This window comes from Lolium perenne, chromosome 4, assembly GCF_019359855.2.
Source record: "Lolium perenne isolate Kyuss_39 chromosome 4, Kyuss_2.0, whole genome shotgun sequence".
Lineage (NCBI taxonomy): Eukaryota > Viridiplantae > Streptophyta > Magnoliopsida > Poales > Poaceae > Lolium > Lolium perenne.
The window spans coordinates 322,551,622-322,569,039 of NC_067247.2; positions in this window are offsets into that span (position 1 = coordinate 322,551,622).

The window sequence follows — 17,418 nt, forward strand, 5'->3', positions numbered from 1 at the left end:
GCTCATGGACCTGCGGTTCCGTGCCAGCTGAGGGAGCATCTACAGGAGAGAAATAACAATAAAGTATGAGAGACCGGAAAGGAAATATACCTCGAGCACAGTAAGATCGTCAGCGGAGCCGGAAGCTTCTGGCGGGGAGTTACCGGGGCGCGAGTGATGAGTACGTCCCATCTTCAGATCGTTCCAATGGACGTAGGGGTCAGGATCCTCCCGGTCCAGAGGGCGCTTCTGGCAAGGGCCTCGTCGATCCGCGTCGATGCGGGCGAAGCGCTCCTTGGCCTGAAAACAAATAAAAGACAAGTCAGTCGCAGCAAAAAAGTTACCGGCACGAGAACCCAAGTTGCACAAGTTCTTACTTCCTTAGTCGGAGGGTTGGTGGAGCTAAGAGGCAAGAAGCCCCACTCCCAATCAAACGGCATAGCAGTCTGGCAGATCTTCCTAGCCTTGAGGACTACGTCCTTCTTACTCAGAGGGAGGCCGGTGATCTTCGTGGGATCGCCGGGACCGTACATATCGCTCATCTTATGAGTCCGGCCCTTGAGAGAAAGCACCCGGCGTGAGATGAAGGCGCGGATGATATCATCAGCGCAGATGTTGGTCTCCTTCTTCAGCTTCTCTATGAAGCGTACAACACGGTTCGTTTCAGTCAGATTCGTTCCGGGGTTGTAGCCCCAATTGATCTTTTTGGGCGGCGCCGGATTGAAAGCCGGTAAGTTGATAAGATCTGCGACGCCGTCGTTCTTCACGTAGAAGAAGGTCTCTTGCCATAACCGGCATGACTCGAGACCGGCAAACTTAAAGAAAGGGCTCCCTTGGCGGGAGCCGATGATGCAAGACCCGCATTGAACGGGGGGCTTGGGCTTAGGAATGTCCTTGCCCTGAACGGAATTAATCTGAAGAGCAAAGAAGCGAGCGAAATTCTCGCGAGTGGGACGGATGCCTATGTAAGCCTCCATGAAGGTGGCATAACATGAAAAATAGAAGATGCCATTGCCGGGAAGTTGGTGAGGCTGGAGCCCGTAGAAATCAAGGAATTTGCGAAAGAAATCGGAGGCTGGGAGGCCGAAGCCGCGCTCAAAGTGAGCAAGGAACACGACGTACTCACCGGGGTTAACTACCGGTTCGATCTCGTTGCCAGGGAGCCGGCAAGATACTCCCTCCGGTATCCTTCTCGACCGGTAGAGCCAGTCGATTTCGTGCTGGGTCACGCCGGAACCCCTCCAGGCCTCGCGTGTGGTGCTGGATAAATCTCTTCCGGAGGCTTGGCTAGAGCTGCCGGCCCCCTGATCTCTGCCGGTATCAACCTCCATCTGGGCAAGCTCCGCGGTTAAGCCGTCGGATGATACGGTCCGTTCGCTACTGGAGGAGGACTCACAGAGATATCGGTCACTAGACATGCAAATCTATACCGGAAAACAGCTTTCCCCGAATCTACCGTTGCGCGAAGATCTACGAGTAAGAGAAAAAACAAAAAAGGGGGATAAATATCCTATCGACCCAAGATCTGAAAAAACACGGAACGCAGGGGCAGAGGCGAATCTGGCCTAACCTGAGGTGGTGGAGTTGCTGAGGAAGATGTTCGCCGGCGAAGTGGAGTGCTCGCGGTTGCTGGAGAAGTCCGGCGACGGAGAGGCGGAGATGAGTTCGTTCGGACTCGAGCGCAGCGGCCACGGCAGATGCGCTGCAGCGATTCTCCGCGCACCAAAGCTCGACGAAGTTCAGCGGAGCGGCGGAGCAAGCTCGCCGGACTGCTGAGCTCGGGCGGAGAACGAAAGCAGCGAAGGGCGCAAGGAGGCAAGAAGCTCTGCGTGCGCGAGGGAAGTTGCGAGTGCGAAGAAGGAAGAAGAAGGGGCAGTTCCCTCATTTATAGGAGAATGACTTAGTGGGCTGATAACCGTTGGGCCGCGGCGGTTCACTTCGTGGGCCGCCACGTGGCGCGCAGATACACGCACGAAAATGAAAAGGCCACAGGGTCGCCGCACGGATCCGGAACGGCGTCCCGGATCCGGTGTGCCGCACTTATTACGCGCGCGGAGGCTGAAGGGAAGTGACCACTGACACTGGCGCGTCAGGTACAGTGCGCATGTCACTGACAGGCACTGTACCCGAGAAATTCTCGACTTCGCCGAGGAGAGATTTAATGACTGAGATACCGGAGAAAGAGATACCGGAGAGTACCTTAGAAAGAAAGGAAGCGTGAATTCGGCAAAGATGCCGGGACCAAAGATGAACACCGGAAAGATTAAACCGGAACCTTGAGATACGGGAAACTGGCATGGTCTGATAGACAGAGTCCATCAGACTATACCAGCTTCGGGGACTAATGTTGGGGGGATGACCCCCGGTATGCCAAAGGCATGCCAAACCGGATGGTTTGAGACATCAAGGTACCGGTTTAATGTTTATACCGAGGGACAAAGTTCAGTGTTTGGCTAAGTAAAGCTAAGCCGGTATCCCCCAGAGGGGTATACCGGAACCGGGTAAAGAAGACACCGGGCTACCGGTAAGAAGAGCATGTCGGCAAAGCTGGTCAAAGATTCTCTTCAGAGCTAGAAGACAAGGATGAGCTAAGCAAAGTAGATTTATACGAAGGCCTAACGATAAAGAGGAGGATGACGCCGAAAGCAACCGGAGGACGTCAGCCTCCTTGATGAAAGACACCGGCGCCGCCATTTACGATTAAAGTAGCTTTGTAAAAGTAGTTTGTCTAGTCAAAGATGCCATTAGGGTTCCTTGTTCTGTAAGCCACCTCTCCCCTATATAAGGAGAGGGGGTAGCCTCATTACAGGCACGTACGAAGAGATAACGACCAGATGTTGTACCAGAAACCTGTTTCCTGTTAAGATCAATAAAGAGAAGGATCTAGAGCAGAGTTCTTCCTTGTGTTCTTCTTCTTGCATCGCTTCCTTTGGTTGTGTTCTTGAGGAAATCATCCGGAAGTTCGTCCAATCTAATCCAAAACCCTCCCCCGAATCCTCTAGCACACATTCGGCCCCAACTTAAGCCATCCCATGGCATCTGCTCGTTCACCACGACGACATGCCCCATTTGAAGCATTGTACGGAAGGAAGTGTCGCACCCCTTTGAACTGGTCGGAAGTCGGAAATAGTCAGATCTTTGGACTCGACATTCTCCGAGAAGCTGAAGAGAAGGTTCACAAGATCCGCGAATACCTCAAGACTGCCCAATCGAGACAGAAGAGTTATGCTGACAAGAGACGCCGAGTGATGACCTTCAACATCAGAGACTTTGTGTATCCGAAAGTATCGCCCCTCAAAGGAATGCAGATATTCCAACTCAGAGGAAAGCTTGCACCTAGATATGTTGGACCCTTCAAGGTTTTGAGTCGCTGAGGAGAAGTATCATATCAACTGGAACTGCCGGAGGAAATGTCAGTTGTGCATGATGTGTTTCACATCTCGTTACTTCAGAAATGTTTAGAAGTTCCTGAGAAGACGGAGGTTTTCAAGAACATCAATCATAGATTGGTGGACATCAACAAAGACTTGACCTATCGTGAAGTACCCATCCGTATCCTGGAAGAAGCCTTCAGAACCACCCGCACCAGAAGTATCAAATTTCTGAAGATTCAGTGGAGCAACCATACTGAAGAAGAAGCCACCTGGGAGCGAGAAGATGATATTAGGACTGAATTCCCTGATCTCTTTAGTACCTAGTTTTATTTAGATCTCGGGACAAGATCTTTGTAAGGGGGAAGGATTTGTAACGTCCCAACTTTTCAAACCAATAAAGAAGATCAATCCCCTTTTCCAAATTTTGGAGCCAACAAAAACTTAAATTGAGTTGCATAGTGTGCATAGTGATCTTGCATGTAGATTGTGATCTTTGCCATGATTTGTTTGTTTGGAGTGTGGAGCATGTTTGCTAAACCCTAAAACCCTACCCCATTTCAAAATCAAGGAGAAAAAAAAAAGAAAAACAAAAATAAAAGAGAAGTCATATGTGGGCATATAGCCATAACTGCAAATCTTGGCCTATGCCATTTTTACTTTAGCTAAAATGGTTGAAACCATGACCAAACTCAACCTAACCCTAAATGAACCCAAAACAATGCATTTCGGTCAAAGAAAATCAAAACAAAACAAAAGAAAATGAAAAAAAACTAACACATGTGATAATGGTCACTTGTGCCATTTTTAACATGTTACCCACTTTGAACCCCTGTGGATATTTATTTATAAACCAAACTTTCTCAACTCTTTGCTCCTCATCCAAGAACTCATCAAGGTGATCACAATGGTGTTGACCAACCTTGCTGATTCATTTTCAAATTCTTATAAATGGCATGCAAAGTTGCAACATTGAATCAGATTATATATCAACCCCATTTTGAATTTCACCAAACCTTTTCCATTTTGCAAACCAACACCATCACTAGATGCCAAACATTATTTGAATCACACCCATAAAATATTTTGGCAAAATTCAAATTTGAATTTCATGCGGCCATTGTGTCGAGCACCTTGTGTGCACTAATCTGCCAACTACATACACTCTAATATCCAGTGGTTTTTAACCTAAACTCTAGCCCCGTTGAACTTCCTCAGCACCCTCTTGCACCCCTTGAACAATGCCAAGCACTTGTACCACAGTACCTTGATGATTTTGACCAAGACATGGCCATGTCGAGGTGATCATGCCACCCACCATGCCATCATCCTCTCCTCTCACTTCTGGCTCACCGCACCTTGTCCTTGAGCCTCCCCTCTCTCTTCTGAACCTGCTGATGCAAGCCCTGGGCCGAGGAGAAGCTTGCAACGCCCAGGCAAGGACGTGCCCGTGTCAGCCACGACGCGCCAGAGCGTGCACAGACACACCCCTGGACACGACGGTGCTCGGCTTCGCCTCGTCGCTGTCGACCTCCCCTCGCCCTCTCCTTTCTCCCACGCGCTCAGCACGTCACCAGCTACCTCCCAGACATGCTCACCTGCCCGTGCAAGCCCTATCGCCGTCGTCCTCGTTGACGTCGTCCGCCGCGGTACCGCCAGATGCGTCACGTTCCCCGCCGCGTCAGACCACCATTTTCCGTGCCATGATGCTCGTGATGATCGCCGTGACGCCCTGAACAGCACCGCATCCTCGCCAATGTCACTAAGCCCCTATAGCGTCGTCGCCATGGTCGACCTGCCCGTGCGCCTCGGCACCTCATCGCCGCTATAAATAGAGCACTCCCCTGCTCATTTCCTTCACACCAATCTCCTCCTCTCTTCTCACTGAGCCACCTTGAGCATTGCCCCGCCTCAATTCAGCCTGTAGCCACCCAATTTCTTGACGGAGCTCCGCCAGTACTACTGCAAGTTCACCGTCAATTGGAGCCGCCCCAGGAGACGCCGCCGGTTCCAGGAGCCTCGCCGTCATCAACAACGTCGATCTGCTTCACCGCCGACGATCGCCGGACCGCCAGTGAGCCGCCGACCCCCAAGTCTCGCCGCCAGTAGGTTTGGATCTCGTCGGAGACGACGATGACCATCGGCCGTTGGATCCTGTTCTAATCATGTGGTCCACGTTAGATCATACCATTTCGGTGTTTATTAGTCGCTGACAGCGGGACCCACTATCAGGCGGCCCATGCGTGCGAGACGCGCAGCTGGGCCAGCCCGCTTCTCTCTTTCTCTTTGGCCCGTTAACGTTTCCCGCCGTAGCCCAAGTATTTGAATTCGTTTAAATTCTTTTTAACTCAATTCAATATTGGTGCTTTTCTAGAATTTGAATAAAATGAAATCTACAAATCCAAATGGAGTGATTCCAAATTTTGTGTGAAAGCTTATGCAATTATCTAGCAAACCCCACTGGTCTCAAACCCTAGTTCATTATACATCACTTGCAATGAAAATAACAAGGCAGTGCCTTTTCAAAATTCAAACATTTATTAAAAATCAACCATAATGAATTTTGAGGTGATTCCAATTCTCATAATTCACATTTCAAAAACTCTAATTGATTATGCAAAAATATGACATAGTTATTTCATATTATCATGGGCTAGATTCAAATAATGGCTATGTAGTCATTTCTAGCCCATTTAAATTATTTCAAATTTAGCATTTCAAATCTATGAGGTGTAGCATCTCATTTAAATCATTTTCCCAAGTAATGTGATATGAGGTGATGACTTTAGTTTCGTGGCCTCATATTCTCTTATTTGAGGATATTAAATCTTGGTATATTTCAATGAGAGGAAATTATTTTCCTAACACTAAATAAGGAAACCCTAGTACGATGTTGAGTGATGATTGTGATGATGATAGATCATCTTAAGTGAGCCCTTAAGGCTAAGTAGTCTCCTTAAGTATTGTTTGGTGATTGTTACCTCGTATCCGTTTATAGACGCTAGTACCAAAGGCTACGAGGAGGGGGAGGTCTTCTATGAAGAAGAGAAGGAACACTTTGATCAGTACACCAACCAAGGCAAGCTACCCTAATGCAAGCTCTACTAATGCCAAGATACTAGTGCAAGATACCATGGCACTAGTATTGTTGTTTAAAGTTTTACCTTTCCAAGTCCAAGTTTTTATCTTACAAGCTTTTACTTGGTTTACCAAGTCTTACTTGTTGAAGTTAATTATTGTCTAAGTATAGAGTACCAAAAGAGAGTCAAACTTAGCCTAGAAGAGCTAAAATGTAGATAGCACCCCTCATGATTAAGTTGCTAGTGCTAAATCTAAAATTGAATACTCTAGATGGGAACTTGTGAAACAAATGACTTTGAAAACCTTAGGATGATGAATCATTCTATTTGAAGTTTTGAAGGTGAATATGACTTATGAATGACATGGTGAATTTGACAAAAACTGATGGTTGGGTTCGGATGCGATACCATTCCAACTTTAGAGTACCCCCACAATACCTGATTATGGGTAAGGCTTTAGCTGGAAATTTATGTATCTTAGTATGGATTCCCTCTGAACAAGCGTCATATAGGTTATGTTGAGGCTGCCTCCGTTGAAAGTGAAATGACGTGAAAAGAGTTGAATGTCCTACCCAAGCCCTGTGCAGTTCCTAGGATGGCAGATTGCCATCACTAGGTGGCCAAGCTCATAGGGGAGGTGCCTATACTAGAGTATGTAAGTGAAAGGTTAATGGTTGATGATCCACATACTGAGTTATGATGATTTAGGGCTATCCCTGACGGATGTAACCAAAAGTTGTGGCACAAGAGTACGACCTCTGCAGAGTGTTAAACTATTCGAATAGCCACGTCCGCGGTCATGGACAGTTGGATGGCCATACTGTTCCGTTGTCAGATGTTTTCTAAAATGAATGGTGACTTAAAGGGTGACCTTGACTTGAATCAGAACAGAGTTGTGGGAATGACACTAATGTTCCCACTTGAGTAGGTCTAGGTAAATAAAGGGTCTTTGTGTTGGAGATATGCCCAAGAGGCAATAATAAAAGTGGTTATTATATATATCTTTATGTTTATGATGAATGTTTATATACCATGCTATAATTGTATTAACCGAAACATTGATACATGTGTGATATGTAAACAACAAAGAGTCCCTAGTATGCCTCTTAACTAGCTTGTTGATTAATAGATGATTAGTTTCATAATCATGAACATTGGATGTTATTAATAACAAGGTTATATCATTATATGAATGATGTAATGGAAACACCCGATTAAGCGTAGCATAAGATCACGTCATTAAGTTATTTGCTATAAGCTTTCGATACATAGTTACCTAGTCCTTATGACCATGAGATCATGTAAATCACTTATACCAGAAAGGTACTTTGATTACATCAAACGCCACTGCGTAAATGGGTGGTTATAAAGGTGGGATTAAGTATCCGGAAAGTATGAGTTGAGGCATATGGATCAACAGTGGGATTTGTCCATCCGGATGACGGATAGATATACTCTGGGACCTCTCGGTGGAATGTCGTCTAATGTCTTGCAAGCATATGAATAAGTTCATAAGAGACCACATACCACGGTACGAGTAAAGAGTACTTGTCAGGAGACAAGGTTGAACAAGGTATAGAGTGATATCGATGATCAAACCTCGGACAAGTAAAATATCGCGTGACAAAGGGAATTGGTATCGTATGTGAATGGTTCATTCGATCACTGAAGTCATCGTTGAATATGTGGGAGCCATTATGGATCTCCAGATCCCGCTATTGGTTATTGGTCGGAGTGAGTACTCAACCATGTCCCCATAGTTCGCGAACCGTAGGGTGACACACTTAAAGTTGGATGTTGAAATGGTAGAACTTGAATATGGAATGGAGTTCGAATATTTGTTCGGAGTCCCGGATGAGATCCCGGACATCACGAGGAGTTCCGGAATGGTCCGGAGAATAAGATTCATATATAGGAAGTCATTTTATGAGATTTAAAATGATCCGGAAGGTTCTATGGAAGGTTCTAGAAGGTTCTAGAAAAGTCCGGAAGAAACCACTATGGAAGGCGGAGTCCCAAAGGGACTCCACCTCCATGGCCAGCCAACCCTAGAGGGGGAGGAGTCCCAAGTGGACTCCCCCTATGGGGGCCGGCCAACCCCCAACATGGAAAGGGGGAATCCCACCCCAAGTGGGATTCCCACCTTGGGTAGGTTTCCCTATCACATGGAAGGTTTTGGGTTCGGGTCTTATTCGGAGACTTGTAGTCCAACACTTGGGGCTTCCACCTATATAATGAGGGGCCAAGGGGAGGGGGCCGGCCACCCTAAGAACCACCAAGGTGGCCGCACCCCTAGTGGCCGGCGCCCCCCTCTCCCAAACCCTAGCGGCTCTCTCTCCTCCACCACATCCCGCACGCTTAGCGAAGCTCCGCCGGATTTCTCCACCACCACCGACACCACGCCGTCGTGCTGTCGGATTCAAGAGGAGCTACTACTTCCGCTGCCCGCTGGAACGGGGAGGTGGACGTCGTCTTCATCAACAACCGAACGTGTGACCGAGTAAGGAGGTGCTGCCCATTCGTGGCGCCGTGATCAAGATCTTCTACGCGCTTTTGCAAGCGGCAAGTGAACGTCTACCGCAGCAACAAGAGCCTCATCTTGTAGGCTTTGGAATCTCTTCAAGGGTGAGACTCGATAATCCCCTCGTTGCTACCGTCTACTAGATTGCATCTTGGCTTGGATTGCGTGTTCGCGGTAGGAAATTTTTTGTTTTCTATGCAACGTTATCCTACAGTGGTATCAGAGCCGTGTCTATGCATAGATGGTTGCACGAGTAGAACACAATGGTTTGCGGGTGTTGATGCTTATGTTGTCTTTAGTTTGAGTACTTTGCATCTTTGTGGCATAGTGGGATAAAGCGGCTCGGGCTAACTTTACATGACCGCGTTCATGAGATTTGCTCCACGCTCGACATGCAACTTGTATTGCATAAGTGGCTTTGCGGGTGTCTGTCTCTCCTACTATAGTGAAGATTCAATTTACTCTTCTATTGACAACACTAATATCACCGTTGTGGTTCATGTTCGTAGGTAGATTAGATCTCTCTCGAAAACCCTAAACCACGTAAAATATGCAAACCAAATTAGAGACGTCTAACTTGTTTTTGCAGGGTTTGGTGATGTGATATGGCCATAATGTGATGATGAATATGTATGAGATGATCATTATTGTATTGTGGCAACCGGCAGGAGCCTTGTGGTTGTCTTTAAAATTCATGTTGAGTAGTATTTCAAAGAAGTTGTAATAGTTGCTACATGGGAGAACAATCATGAATACGGCGCCATTGACCTTGATGCTACGCCAACGATGATGGAGATCATGTCCGTGCTTTGGAGATGAAGATCAAAGGCGCAAAGACAAAAGGGCCATATCATATCACATATGAACTGCATGTGATGTTAATCCTTTTATGCATCTTATTTTGCTTAGATCGCGACGGTAGCATTATAAGATGATCCCTCTCACTGAAATATCAAGATAATAAAGTGTTCATCCTTAGTAGCACCGTTGCCAAGACTTGTCGTTTCGAAGCATCTCGTGATGATCGGGTGTGATAGAATCAACAAGTGCATACAACGGGTGCAAGCCAGTTTTGCACATGCGGATACTAAGGTGGCCTTGACGAGCCTAGCATGTACAGACATGGTCTCGGAACACGTGATACCGAAAGGTAGAGCATGAATCATATGATTGATATGATGAACACTTTGAGTGTTCGCCATTGAAATTACATCTTGTCTCGTGATGATCGGACTTAGGTGTGGTGGATTTGGTTCGTGTGATCACTAAGACAATTCGAGGGATATTGTTTTGAGTGGGAGTTCACCTAGTTTTTAATTATGTTGAATTAAAATTTGAACTCAATTTGTCATAAACTTAGTCTAAACTATTGCAAATATATGTTGTAGATATGGCGTCCCCAATCAATTTTAACCAGTTCCTAGAGAAAGAAAAGCTTAAGAGCAACGGTACCAACTTGACCGACTGGTTCCGTCATGTGAGAATTTTCCTCGCTGGCGGAAATCTGCAATATGTGCTTGATGCACCGCTAGGTGACCCTCCTGCAGAAACTGAAACCGATGAAGTAAAGAATGTTTACGCAACTCGGAAAACTCGGTACTCTCAAGTTCAGTGTGCCAACCTATGCAGTCTGGAAGTCGATCTTCAAAAACGTTTTGAGCACCACGATCCACATGAGTTGATAAAAGAGTTGAAGACTATTTTTGAAACTCATGCGGCCGGGGAATGCTATGAAGCATCGAAACACTTCTTCAGTTGCATGATGGAAGAAGGTAGCTCCGTTAGTGAGCACATGCTCGTTATGACCGGGCATGCGAAGAAACTCAGTGACTTGGAAATAGTTATTCCTAACGATCGGGATTAATCGTATCCTTCAATCACTGCCACCTAGTTACAAGAACTTTGTGATGAACTACAATATGCAGAACATGAACAAAGAGTTACCTGAACTCTTCTCCATGCTTAAAGCTGCTGAGATTGAGATCAAGAAAGAGCACCAAGTGTTGATGGTCAACAAGACCACCAGTTTCAAGAAACAGGGCAAGTCTAAAGGCAAATTCAAGAAGGGTGGCAAGAAAGCTGCCACGCCTCCTGTGAAACCTAAGACTGGCCCTAAACCTGATGCTGAGTGCTATTACTGCAAGGAGAAGGGACACTGGAAGCGTAATTGCTCCAAGTATTTGGCGGATCTGAAGAGCGGCCTTGTCAAGAAGAAGAAAGAAGGTATATCTGATATACATGTTATAGATGTTTATCTTACTGGTTCTCGTACTAGTACCTGTGTATTTGATACTGGTTCGGTTGCTCATATTTGTAACTCGAAACAGAAACTAAAGAATAAACGAAGACTACTAAAGGATGAAGTGACGATGCGCGTTGGAAATGGATCCAAAGTCGATGTGATCGCTGTCGGCACACTTCCTCTACATCTACCTTCGGGATTAGTTTTAAGCCTAAATAATTGTTATTTTGTACCCGCGTTGAGCATGAACATTATATCTGGATCTTGTTTAATGCAAGACGGTTATTCATTCAAGTCTGAGAATAATGGTTGTTCTATTTTTATGAATAATATCTTTTATGGTCGTGCACCTGAAAAGAATGGCTTATTTCTGTTAGATCTCGATAGTAGTGATACACATATACATAACATTGATGCTAAGCGAATTAAATTAAATGATAATTCTACTTATATGTGGCACTGTCGTCTTGGTCATATTGGAGTGAAACGCATGAAGAAACTCCATACCGATGGATTACTTGAATCACTTGACTTTGAGTCACTTGATAGATGCAAAGCATGTCTAATGGGAAAAATGACTAAGACTCCATTCTCTGGTATTATGGAGCGAGCTACAGACTTATTGGAAATCATACATACCGATGTGTGTGGACCAATGAGTGTAGCCTCGCGCGGTGGTTATCGTTATGTTCTAACCTTCACAGATGATCTGAGTAGATATGGGTATATCTATTTCATGAAACATAAATCCGAAACTTTTGAGAAGTTTAAGAAATTCCAAAGTGAAGTAGAAAATCAACGTAACAAGAAGATCAAATTTCTACGATCTGATCGCGGAGGTGAATATCTGAGTTATGAGTTTGGCATGCATTTAAAGAAATGCGGAGTACTTTCACAATTGACACCGCCGGGAACACCACAACGTAACGGTGTGTCCGAACGTCGTAATCGAACTCTCTTAGATATGGTTCGTTCTATGATGTCTCTTACTGATTTGTCGTTATCATTTTGGAGTTATGCATTAGAGACAGCCGCATTCACTTTAAATAGAGCACCATCAAAATCCGTTGAAACGACACCGTATGAATTATGGTTTAACAAGAAACCTAAGCTGTCGTTCCTTAAAGTTTGGGGTTGCGAAGCCTATGTAAAGAAGTTACAACCGGACAAGCTAGAACCCAAAGCGGAGAAATGCGTCTTCATAGGATACCCTAAGGAAACTATAGGGTACACTTTCTATCACAGATCCGAAGGCAAAATCTTTGTTGCTAAGAACGAAACCTTTCTTGAGAAAGAATTTCTCACTAAAGAAGTGACTGGAAGAAAAGTAGAACTCGATGAGATTGATGAATCTTCACTAGTTGATCAGAGTAGCACAATACCGGAAGTTGTTCCAGTGCCGCCTACACCGACAACAGAGGAAGTTAATGATAATGATCATGAAACTTCAAACGAGATAGCTACTGAAACTCGCAGATCGACAAGGGAACGTGCCACTCCTGATTGGTATGATCCTTGTCTAAATGTCATGATTGTGGACAACAATGATGAGGACCCTGCGACGTATGAAGAAGCGATGATGAGCCCAGATTCCATCAAATGGCAAGAAGCCATGAAATCCGAAATGGGATCCATGTATGATAACAAAGTATGGACTTTGGTAGACTTACCTGATAGCCGAAAGGCTGTCGAGAATAAATGGATCTTCAAGAGAAAAACAGATGCTGATGGTAATATTACTGTTTATAAAGCTCAACTTGTCGCAAAGGGTTTCCGACAAATTCAAGATGTTGACTACGATGAGACTTTCTCACCTGTAGCGAAGCTAAAATCTGTGAGGATTTTGTTAGCAATAGCTACATTTTTCGATTATGAGATTTGGCAGATGGATGTCAAAACGGCGTTCCTTAATGAGACATTGAGGAAGAGTTGTATATGGTACAACCCAAAGGTTTTGTCGATCCTAAAAATGCTGACAAAGTATGCAAACTTCAGTGTTCAATTTATGGACTGAAGCAAGCATCAAGAAGTTGGAACCGACGCTTTGATAAAGTGATCAAAGACTTCGGGTTTATACAGTGTCATGGAGAGGCCTGTATTTACAAGAAAGTGAGTGGGAGCTCTGTAGCATTCCTGATATTATATGTAGATGACATATTATTGATTGGGAATGATATAGAACTATTAAGCAGTGTAAAAGGTTATTTGAATAATAGTTTTTCAATAAAAGACCTTGGTGAAGCATCGTATATATTAGGCATCAAGATTTATAGATATAGATCAAGACGCCTAATAGGGCTATCACAAAGTACATACCTGGACAAGATTCTAAAGAAGTTTAGAATGGACGAAAGTAAGAAAGGATTTTTACCTATGTTACCAGGCAAGGTCTTGGGTAAGACTCAAGGACCGGCTACGGCAGAAGAAAGAGAAAGGATGAGTCAGATCCCCTATGCCTCGGTAGTAGGCTCTATCATGTATGCCATGCTATGTACTAGACCGGATATAGCACATGCTATCAGTTTGACTAGCAGATATCAAAGTGATCCAGGAATGGAACACTGGACAGCGGTCAAGAATATCCTGAAGTACTTGAAAAGAACCAAGGATATGTTTCTTTGTTATGGAGGTGACCAAGAGCTCGTTGTAACTAGTTACACCGATGCAAGTTGGAACACTGATCCTGATGACTCTAAGTCACAGTCTGGGTACGTGTTTATATTGAATGGTGCTGCAGTAAGCTGGGCAAGCTCAAAGCATTGCACGGTGGCAAAGTCTTCAACAGAATCGGAGTACATAGCGGCTTCAGAGGCTTCATCAGAAGCGGTATGGATGAAGAGGTTCATTGTAGAGCTCGGTGTGGTTCCTAGTGCATTGGACCCATTAGTCATCTACTGTGACAACATGGGTGCCATCGCCAATGCACAAGAACCAAGGTCACACAACAGGCTGAAGCATATCAAGCTGCGTTATCATTCGATTCGCGAGTACATCGAAGATGGAGAAGTAAAGATTTGCAAAGTACACACTGATCTAAATGTAGCAGATCCGTTGACTAAAGCTCTCCCTAGGGCAAAGCATGACCAACACCAGAGTGCCATGGGTGTTAGGTACCTTACAATGTAATCTAGATTATTGACTCTAGTGCAAGTGGAAGACTGTTGGAGATATGCCCAAGTGGCAATAATAAAAGTGGTTATTATATATATCTTTATGTTTATGATGAATGTTTATATACCATGCTATAATTGTATTAACCGAAACATTGATACATGTGTGATATGTAAACAACAAAGAGTCCCTAGTATGCCTCTTAACTAGCTTGTTGATTAATAGATGATTAGTTTCATAATCATGAACATTGGATGTTATTAATAACAAGGTTATATCATTATATGAATGATGTAATGGACACACCCGATTAAGCGTAGCATAAGATCACGTCATTAAGTTATTTGCTATAAGCTTTCGATACATAGTTACCTAGTCCTTATGACCATGAGATCATGTAAATCACTTATACCAGAAAGGTACTTTGATTACATCAAATGCCACTGCGTAAATGGGTGGTTATAAAGGTGGGATTAAGTATCCGGAAAGTATGAGTTGAGGCATATGGATCAACAGTGGGATTTGTCCATCCCGATGACGGATAGATATACTCTGGGCCCTCTCGGTGGAATGTCGTCTAATGTCTTGCAAGCATATGAATAAGTTCATAAGAGACCACATACCACGGTACGAGTAAAGAGTACTTGTCAGGAGACGAGGTTGAACAAGGTATAGAGAGATACCGATGATCAAACCTCGGACAAGTAAAATATCGCGTGACAAAGGGAATTGGTATCGTATGTGAATGGTTCATTCGATCACTGAAGTCATCGTTGAATATGTGGGAGCCATTATGGATCTCCAGATCCCGCTATTGGTTATTGGTCGGAGTGAGTACTCAACCATGTCCGCATAGTTCGCGAACCGTAGGGTGACACACTTAAAGTTGGATGTTGAAATGGTAGAACTTGAATATGGAATGGAGTTCGAATATTTGTTCGGAGTCCCGGATGAGATCCCGGACATCACGAGGAGATCCGGAATGGTCCGGAGAATAAGATTCATATATAGGAAGTCATTTTATGAGATTTAAAATGATCCGGAAGGTTCTATGGAAGGTTCTAGAAGGTTCTAGAAAAGTCCGGAAGAAACCACTATGGAAGGCGGAGTCCCAAAGGGACTCCACCTCCATGGCCGGCCAACCCTAGAGGGGGAGGAGTCCCAAGTGGACTCCCCCTATGGGGGCCGGCCAACCCCCCACATGGAAAGGGGGAATCCCACCCCAAGTGGGATTCCCACCTTGGGTAGGTTTCCCTATCACATGGAAGGTTTTGGGTTCGGGTCTTATTCGGAGACTTGTAGTCCAACACTTGGGGCTTCCACCTATATAATGAGGGGCCAAGGGGAGGGGGCCGGCCACCCTAAGAACCACCAAGGTGGCCGCACCCCTAGTGGCCGGCGCCCCCCTCTCCCAAACCCTAGCGGCTCTCTCTCCTCCACCACATCCCGCACGCTTAGCGAAGCTCCGCCGGATTTCTCCACCACCACCGACACCACGCCGTCGTGCTGTCGGATTCAAGAGGAGCTACTACTTCCGCTGCCCGCTGGAACGGGGAGGTGGACGTCGTCTTCATCAACAACCGAACGTGTGACCGAGTACGGAGGTGCTGCCCGTTCGTGGCGCCGTGATCAAGATCTTCTACGCGCTTTTGCAAGCGGCAAGTGAACGTCTACCGCAGCAACAAGAGCCTCATCTTGTAGGCTTTGGAATCTCTTCAAGGGTGAGACTCGATAATCCCCTCGTTGCTACAGTCTACTAGATTGCATCTTGGCTTGGATTGCGTGTTCGCAGTAGGAAAATTTTTGTTTTCTATGCAACGTTATCCTACACTTTGCTATTAAGTGTTGATGAAATAAAATTGGCTTTGTGCAAATGAACCTAGAGCTTAGAACCCATTTAGAGCTATTAGTAATTCTATTACTGTGAGTTTGCGAGTACTTTAAAAAGTACTCATGGCTTTGTCCCAGGCTATTCAAATGGCCAGAATATGAAGAGGAGAACCAGTATCCGGAAGGTGGACAGCAAGATATCTACAATAACTAGGACTAACTCATGACGTCAAGCGTTGCCTATGGAACAGATGGACCACTACTACGTATCTTCCGCTATGTGTTATGTATTTGATCCTTAGATCAATTGTTGTATTAAGACTGGATCATGTGATCTTTTGATGTAAGACAATTATGGTTTGAAATGAATGATGTGCTGTGATATGAACTTATTATGTCTCACAAAAACAATCTTCCTGGGATTGCGATGTACGACATAATCGGCATCTGGACTTAAAAATCCGGGTGTTGACACACCCGCTCTGCCGTCCTCTCCCCCTCTTCCTTCTCCGGCGCTCTCGCCATGCCGCGCACCCTGCAGGCCACGTGGGCCAAGCTCTCCCTCGCCGCCCGGGCCAGGTTACCGCAGATGGAGGAGGAGCAGGCGGACGAGCGTTGGGTCTCCGATGATAAGGCGCTCCGCGTCTCTGCCGAGGGGCGGCAAAGAAGGAAGAGGACGCGGAGATGGTGGAGGCGCCCGTGGCCGGCTGGCACGAGACCATGGACGGCTAGTACGAGGTCGCGGAGGAGGGGGCGGTGACCGCCGCGGAGGAGGAGCCCGTCAATGCGGAGGACCTCGCGCTGGCGAACATCAACGCCGCCATCGAGGAGCGTCTCGCCGACCTCACGCGTGTGATGAAGGAGCACGAGGCCACCTGCCGGGCCGGCCGCCGCCGATTAGGAGACCACTTCGGCCAGAAGAACCAGCTCCTCGCTATGCGAGCAGCCCGCCACCTCATCCAGCTGCCCTCGCCCGAGCGGCGCGCCCGGGAGGCTGCTGCGTCGGCGGAGCGCGGCCGACAAGAGCGCATGCGCCGGCAGAACGAGAACCATGAGGCCCAGGCCGCCGGCCGCGTCCGCCTGGAGGCGCGGACCGTTGTGGAACGCGCCGCCCTGCAGGAGCTGGAGGTGTGCGAGAAGCGGATGGTGCCGCTGCAGGACGCGGAGCCCGAGCACGCCCGAGGCGCGATGACGGAAAGGAGGAGGATGAAGGCCTCCGCCGCGCCACCCAGCTTGTAAGCTGGAGTGGAATCCTCACGCGTAAAGGCCGCCCGCGTCGAGTGA